The 7868-nt window shown below is 45.5% G+C and overlaps 1 long non-coding RNA gene across 1 annotated transcript; it reads left to right on the forward strand.

Annotated features, from left to right (window-relative positions):
- The first annotated feature begins 1078 nt into the window (after positions 1 to 1078).
- Positions 1079 to 7648, forward strand: LOC124021152. Its single transcript, XR_006836207.1, has 3 exons — positions 1079 to 1844; positions 6510 to 6612; positions 6887 to 7648. It is a non-coding gene; the product is annotated as an uncharacterized LOC124021152 (long non-coding RNA).
- The last annotated feature ends 220 nt before the right edge of the window (positions 7649 to 7868 follow it).

The raw sequence follows: 7868 nt of genomic DNA on the forward strand, positions 1-7868 counted from the left end.
AACATCTGCTAACCATGTGTATGTGACCAATAACATCTGCTAACCATGTGTATGTGACCAATAACATCTGCTAACCACGTGTATGTGACCAATAGCATCTGTATAAGTGAAGGAGGGGTGTGTTCAGTCTGTGTTAGTGAAGGAGGGGTGTGTTCAGTCTGTGTTAGTGAAGGAGGGGTGTGTTCAGTCTGTATAAGTGAAGGAGGGGTGTGTTCAGTCTGTATAAGTGAAGGAGGGGTGTGTTCAGTCTGTATAAGTGAAGGAGGGGTGTGTTCAGTCTGTATAAGTGAAGGAGGGGTGTGTTCAGTCTGTATAAGTGAAGGAGGGGTGTGTTCAGTCTGTGTTAGTGAAGGTGGGGTGTGTTCAGTCTGTGTTAGTGAAGGAGGGGTGTGTTCAGTCTGTTTAAGTGGAGGAGGGGTGTGTTCAGTCTGTTTAAGTGGAGGAGGGGTGTGTTCAGTCTGTTTAAGTGGAGGAGGGGTGTGTTCAGTCTGTTTAAGTGGAGGAGGGGTGTGTTCAGTCTGTTTAAGTGGAGGAAGGGTGTGTTCAGTCTGTATAAGTGAAGGAGGGGTGTGTTCAGTCTGTTTAAGTGAAGGAAGGGTGTGTTCAGTCTGTTTAAGTGGAGGAGGGGTGTGTTCAGTCTGTTTAAGTGGAGGAGGGGTGTGTTCAGTCTGTTTAAGTGGAAGAGGGGTGTGTTCAGTCTGTTTAAGTGGAGGAGGGGTGTGTTCAGTCTGTTTAAGTGGAGGAGGGGTGTGTTCAGTCTGTTTAAGTGGAGGAGGGGTGTGTTCAGTCTGTTTAAGTGGAGGAGGGGTGTGTTCAGTCAGTTTAAGTGGAGGTGGGGTGTGTTCAGTCTGTTTAAGTGGAGGAGGGGTGTGTTCAGTCTGTTTAAGTGGAGGAGGGGTGTGTTCAGTCTGTTTAAGTGGAGGAGGGGTGTGTTCAGTCTATTTAAGTGGAGGAGGGGTGTGTTCAGTCTGTTTAAGTGGAGGAGGGGTGTGTTCAGTCTGTTTAAGTGGAGGAGGGGTGTGTTCAGTCTGTTTAAGTGGAGGTGTGTACTTTGCTTCAGGATGTTGTGGAGCCTCCAGGATCAAGCCGGAGGAGTGGCTGTTCTCTCCCAGCGTTAACACACATGTGTATGTTCTGGTCTTAACACAGACTACTCTACTAACTACTGGTCTAAAACACACCTGGATCAGACTACTCTACTAACTACTGGTCTAAAACACACCTGGATCAGACTACTCTACTAACTACTGGATCAGACTACTCTACTAACTACTGGTCTAAAACACACCTGGATCAGACTACTCTACTAACTACTGGTCTAAAACACACCTGGATCAGACTACTCTACTAACTACTGGTCTAAAACACACCTGGATCAGACTACTCTACTAACTACTGGATCAGACTACTCTACTAACTACTGGATCAGACTACTCTACTAACTACTGGATCAGACTACTCTACTAACTACTGGTCTAAAACACACCTGGATCAGACTACTCTACTAACTACTGGATCAGACTACTCTACTAACTACTGGTCTAAAACACACCTGGATCAGACTACTCTACTAACTACTGGTCTAAAACACACCTGGATCAGACTACTCTACTAACTACTGGTCTAAAACACACCTGGATCAGACTACTCTACTAACTACTGGTCTAAAACACACCTGGATCAGACTACTCTACTAACTACTGGTCTAAAACACACCTGGATCAGACAACTAACTACTGGTCTAAAACACACCTGGATCAGACTACTCTACTAACTACTGGATCAGACTACTCTACTAACTACCGGTCTAAAACCCACCTGGATCAGACTCATTTCCACAGAAAGTAAGATTATAATTAACTGTCTCTCTCTGTCCCTCGCTTGTAACATCTCTCTCTCTCTCTCTCTCTCTCTCTCTCTCTCTCTCTCTCTCTCTCTCTCTCTCTCTCTCTCTCTCTCTCTCTCTCTCTCTCTCTCTCTCTCTCTCTCTCTCTCTCTCTCTCTCTCTCTCTCATTTAAGGGCTTTATTGTTATGGGAAGCATATGTAACCTCTATCTCTGTCTCGCACACACTGGAATAGGAATGTCCAGGTGAACAGAAGATAAGAGCAGTCATAGATAAAGTCATAAACCAACCTGGTTTATTAGAAGCAGGGCCGTTTCTAGGAATAGGGGAGGTTAAGGGGGGACCAAGAACCATTCACACGAAATCAGCAAATTGTATCACAAATAGCATTGGTTTAAACTACGATGTGTTGTATTGAATAACTGTATCACAAATAGCGTTTAAACTACGATGTGTTGTATTGAATAACTGTATCACAAATAGCGTTTAAACTACGATGTGTTGTATTGAATAACTGTATCACAAACAAATAGTGTTTAAACTACAATGTGTTGTATTGAATAACTGTATCACAAACAAATAGCGTTTAAACTACGATGTGTTGTATTGAATAATTGTATCACAAATAGCGTTCGGTTTAAACTACGATGTGTTGTATTGAATAACTGTATCACAAATAGCGTTTAAACTACGATGTGTTGTATTGAATAACTGTATCACAAACAAATAGCGTTTAAACTACGATGTGTTGTATTGAATAACTGTATCAACTGTTCATCAATACATCTGCCCTGATCTATTCAAATATTTGAAAATTAAGATAAGGAAAATATTGAAGTTAGATATCCATTCAGTGGTTAGATACCCATTCAGTGGTTAGATACCCGTTCAGTGGTTAGATACCCGTTCAGTGGTTAGATACCCGTTCAGAACTCCAAAGAATTTAATGAAAGTTGACCACAGTACAGTAGATAGAGGGGTTATAGTGGATATACACTGGGTGGGTTACATGATGATTGTATCTCAACCACAGTACAGTAGATAGAGGGGTTATAGTGGATATACACTGGGTGGGTTACATGATGACTGTATCTCAACCACAGTACAGTAGATAGAGGGGTTATAGTGGATATACACTGGGTGGGTTACATGATGATTGTATCTCAACCACATTACAGTAGATAGAGGGGTTATAGTGGACATACACTGGGTGGACAAAACATTAGGAACAACTTCCTAATATTTAGTTTTGTCCTCAGAAAGTGTTCCACAGAGATGGCTGCGCATGTTGACTCCAAAGCTTCCCAAAGTTGTGTCAAGTTGGCTGGATGTCCTTTGGGTTATGGACCATTCTTGATACACACAGGAAACTGTTGAGGGTGGAAAACCCAGCAGAGGGACGGTTCATGTCTTGATCAGAGGAAGTCGGTCAGGGAGATGGAGAGGGACAGTTGATGTCTTGATCAGAAGAAGTCGGTCAGGGAGATGGAGAGGGACAGTTGATGTCTTGATCAGAGGAAGTCGGTCAGGGAGATGGAGAGGGACAGTTGATGTCTTGATCAGAGGAAGTCGGTCAGGGAGATGGAGAGGGACAGTTGATGTCTTGATCAGAGGAAGTCGGTCAGGGAGATGGAGAGGGACAGTTGATGTCTTGATCAGAGGAAGTCGGTCAGGGAGATGGAGAGGGACAGTTCATATCTTGATCAGAGGAAGTCGGTCAGGGAGATGGAGAGGGACAGTTGATGTCTTGATCAGAGGAAGTCGGTCAGGGAGATGGAGAGGGACAGACAGTACAGCTACCTAAGACGAGAGGTGGTGGTCTGTGTCTATTTGTCAACAACAGCTGGTGCGCAATCTATTAAGGAAGTCTCAAGGTTTTGCTGGCCTGAGGTAGAGTACCTCATGATAAGTTGTGGACCACACTATCTACCAAGAGAGTTTTCATCTATATTTTCGTAGCCGTCTATTTACCACCACAAACCGATGCTGGCACTAAGACCGCATTCAGCCAGCTGTTTAAGGCCGTAAGCAAAGAAGAACATGCTCACCCAGAAGCGGCGCTCCTAGTGGCCGGGGACTTTAATACAGGAAAACTTAAATCCGTTTTACCTCATTTCTACCAAATGTCACATGTGCAACCAGAGAAAACATATCTCTAGACCACCTTTACTCCACACACAGTGATGCATATAAAGCTCTCCCTCACCCTCCATTTGGCAAATCTGACCATAATTATATCCTCCTGATTCCTGCTTACAAGCAAAAACTAAAGCAGGAAGTACCAGTGACTCGCTCAATACAGAAATGGTCAGATGACACAGATGCTAAGCTACAGGACTGTTTTGCTAGCAAACTGGCTTCATCCATAAGTGCATGGACAACCATGGACAACAGGAAACATCCGCACTGAGCTAAAGGCTGCCGCTTTCAAGGAGCGGGACACAAGTTTGGACGTTTATAAAAAATCCCACTATGCCCTCTTGTCGAACCATCAAACAAGCAAGGCGTAAATCCAGGACCAAGATTGAATCTTACTACATTGGCTCTGATTGACTGCAGCTCAGCGTTTAATACCATAGTGCCCTCAAAGCTCATCTCCAAGCTAAGGACCCTGAGACCCAATACCTCCCTCTGCAATGGATCCTGGACTTTCTGATGGGCCACCTCCAGGTGGTAAGTGTAGGCAACAACACATCTGTCATGCTGATGACTGTAAGTCGCTTTGGATAAAAGCGTCTGCTAAATGGCATATATTATTATTATTATTATTATCCTCAACACGGGGGCCCCAGAGGGGAGCATGCTTAGTCCCCTCCTATAAACCCTGTTCACCCACGACTCCTTGGTGTCCACATCACCAACAAACTATTATGGTCCAAACACACCAAGATAGTTGTGAAGAGGGCACGACAACACTTTTTCCCCCTCAGGAGACTGAAAAGATTTGGCATGGGTTCTCAGATCCTCAAAAGGTTATACAACTGTACCATCGAGAGCATCCTGACTGGTTGCATCATTGCCTGGTACAGTATGGCAAACGCTCAGCATCCAACCGCAAGGCGCTACAGAGGGTAGTGCGTACGGTCCAGTACATTACTGGGGCCAAGCTTCCTGCCATCCAGGACCTCTATACTCCAGCCACCCCAGTCATAGACTGTTCTCTCTGCTGCCACTCGGGAAGTGGTACTGGAGTGCCAAGTCTGGGTCCAAAAGGCTCCTTAGGACCCACGTACAGGTATTCGGACACAGCCAATGTCTCCATGAAGGGATAAAATATGGTATTGGTACCACCTAGTGGTCATCAACAGGACTACACCCTCAGAGAGATACAGAGTAGTGGTACCACCTAGTGGTCATCAACAGTACTACACCCTCAGAGAGATACAGGGTATTGGTACCACCTAGTGGTCATCAACAGTACAACAGCCATCCTCAGAGAGATACAGGGTATTGGTACCACCTAGTGGTCACCAACAGTACTACACCCTTAGAGAGATACAGAGTAGTGGTACCACCTAGTGGTCATCAACAGTACTACACCCTCAGAGAGATACAGGGTATTGGTACCACCTAGTGGTCATCAACAGTACAACAGCCATCCTCAGAGAGATACAGGGTATTGGTACCACCTAGTGGTCACCAACAGTACTACACCCTCAGAGAGATACAGGGTATTGAAACCACCTAGTGGTCATCAACAGCACTACAGCCATCCTCAGAGAGATACAGGGTATTGGTACCACCTAGTGGTCATCAACAGTACTACACCCTCAGAGAGATACAGGGTATTGGTACCACCTAGTGGTCATCAACAGTACAACAGCCATCCTCAGAGAGATACAGGTTATTGGTACCACCTAGTGGTCACCAACAGTACTACACCCTCAGAGAGATACAGAGTAGTGGTACCACCTAGTGGTCATCAACAGTACTACACCCTCAGAGAGATACAGGGTATTGGTACCACCTAGTGGTCATCAACAGTACAACAGCCATCCTCAGAGAGATACAGGGTATTGGTACCACCTAGTGGTCACCAACAGTACTACACCCTCAGAGAGATACAGGGTATTGATACCACCTAGTGGTCATCAACAGCACTACAGCCATCCTCAGAGAGATACAGGGTATTGGTACCACCTAGTGGTCATCAACAGCACTACAGCCATCCTCAGAGATGCACAAGGCATTTAGGGAAAGGAGGGGGGAGATGCCTAGTTAGTTGTTCAACTGAATGCACTTAACTGAAATGTTTTTCCTCTGAATCAGAGAGGTGTGGGGGCTCCCTTAATCGACGTCAACGTCATTGGCACCCGAGAGCAGTTGTTGTTGGGGGTTAACTGCCTTTCTGAGGGGCAGAACGACAGATTTGTACCTTGTTGGCTCTGGGATTCAATCCGGCAACCATTCGGTTAGCATCCCAATGCTCCTACCCGGCAGGCTACCTGCTTCCCAGCAACAACTGGGGATATTGTCACATGGTGTGGTTAATAATGGTATTACCAAATCAAATCGGTCACATATTTATCAGATGTTATTGCAGGAGTAGTAACTGGGGATATTGCTGATGGTTAATAAGTAGAGTAGTGAAATGCTTGTGCTCCTAGCTCCAACACTATCTGCCATTATAGTTCCTGTCAAATTAATATGTGGATTTGTATAGATGGAGCTGCCGTTCTCTGGTCTGGAGTTGACCTTCATCATGATCGCCTTCATCATATTCTCTCTCTTCAGCCTGGCCTCAGTCTGTACTCAGCCAGACACAGGTACACACACACACACCACACACACCACACACCACACACCACACACACCACACACCACACACACCACACACCACACACCACACACACCACACACCACACACACCACACACCACACACCACACACCACACACCACACACACACACACCACACACACACCACACACCACACACCACACACACCACACACCTGGTTAAATAATGGTTAAATAAAAATATAAAGATTTCTGTTAATGTGTGTGTGGTGTGTGGTGTGTGGTGTGTGTGTGTGTGGCAGAGGAAGCTGTGTGTGAAGAGAAGAGGTTCCAAAGGAGACCAGAGAGGAAGCAACGAGTCATCGTCAAACTGGCCTCTCAGAAAGAACCCTAAACACTGTCCCAAACTGGCCTCTCAGGAAGAACCCTAAACACTGTCCCAAACTGGCCTCTCAGAAAGAACCCTAAACACTGTCCCAAACTGGCCTCTCAGGAAGAACCCTAAACACTGTCCCAAACTGGCCTCTCAGGAAGAACCCTAAACACTGTCCCAAACTGGCCTCTCAGGAAGAACCCTAAACACTGTCCCAAACTGGCCTCTCAGGAAGAACCCTAAACACTGTCCCAAACTGGCCTCTCAGAAAGAACCCTAAACACTGTCCCAAACTGGCCTCAGAAAGAACCCTAAACACTGTCCCAAACTGGCCTCTCAGGAAGAACCCTAAACACTGTCCCAAACTGGCCTCTCAGAAAGAACCCTAAACACTGTCCCAAACTGGCCTATCAGAAAGAACCCTAAACACTGTCCCAAACTGGCCTCTCAGAAAGAACCCTAAACACTGTCCCAAACTGGCCTCTCAGAAAGAACCCTGAACACTGTCCCAAACTGGCCTCTCAGGAAGAACCCTAAACACTGTCCCAAACTGGCCTCTCAGGAAGAACCCTAAACACTGTCCCAAACTGGCCTCTCAGAAAGAACCCTAAACACTGTCCCAAACTGGCCTCTCAGAAAGAACCCTAAACACTGTTTCCTGATGGATAATGTAGTGTCTGTCTGTCTGTTTCTTGATGGATAATGTAGTGTCTGTCTGTTTCCTGATGGATAATGTAGTGTCTGTCTGTCTGTTTCCTGATGGATAATGTAGTGTCTGTCTGTTTGTTTCCTGATGGATAATGTAGTGTCTGTCTGTTTGTTTCCTGATGGATAATGTAGTGTCTCTCTGTCTGTTTCCTGATGGATAATGTAGTGTCTGTCTGTCTGTTTCCTGATGGATAATGTAGTGT

This window comes from Oncorhynchus gorbuscha, unplaced genomic scaffold (genome assembly GCF_021184085.1).
Source record: "Oncorhynchus gorbuscha isolate QuinsamMale2020 ecotype Even-year unplaced genomic scaffold, OgorEven_v1.0 Un_scaffold_1065, whole genome shotgun sequence".
Classification (NCBI taxonomy): Eukaryota; Metazoa; Chordata; class Actinopteri; order Salmoniformes; family Salmonidae; genus Oncorhynchus; species Oncorhynchus gorbuscha.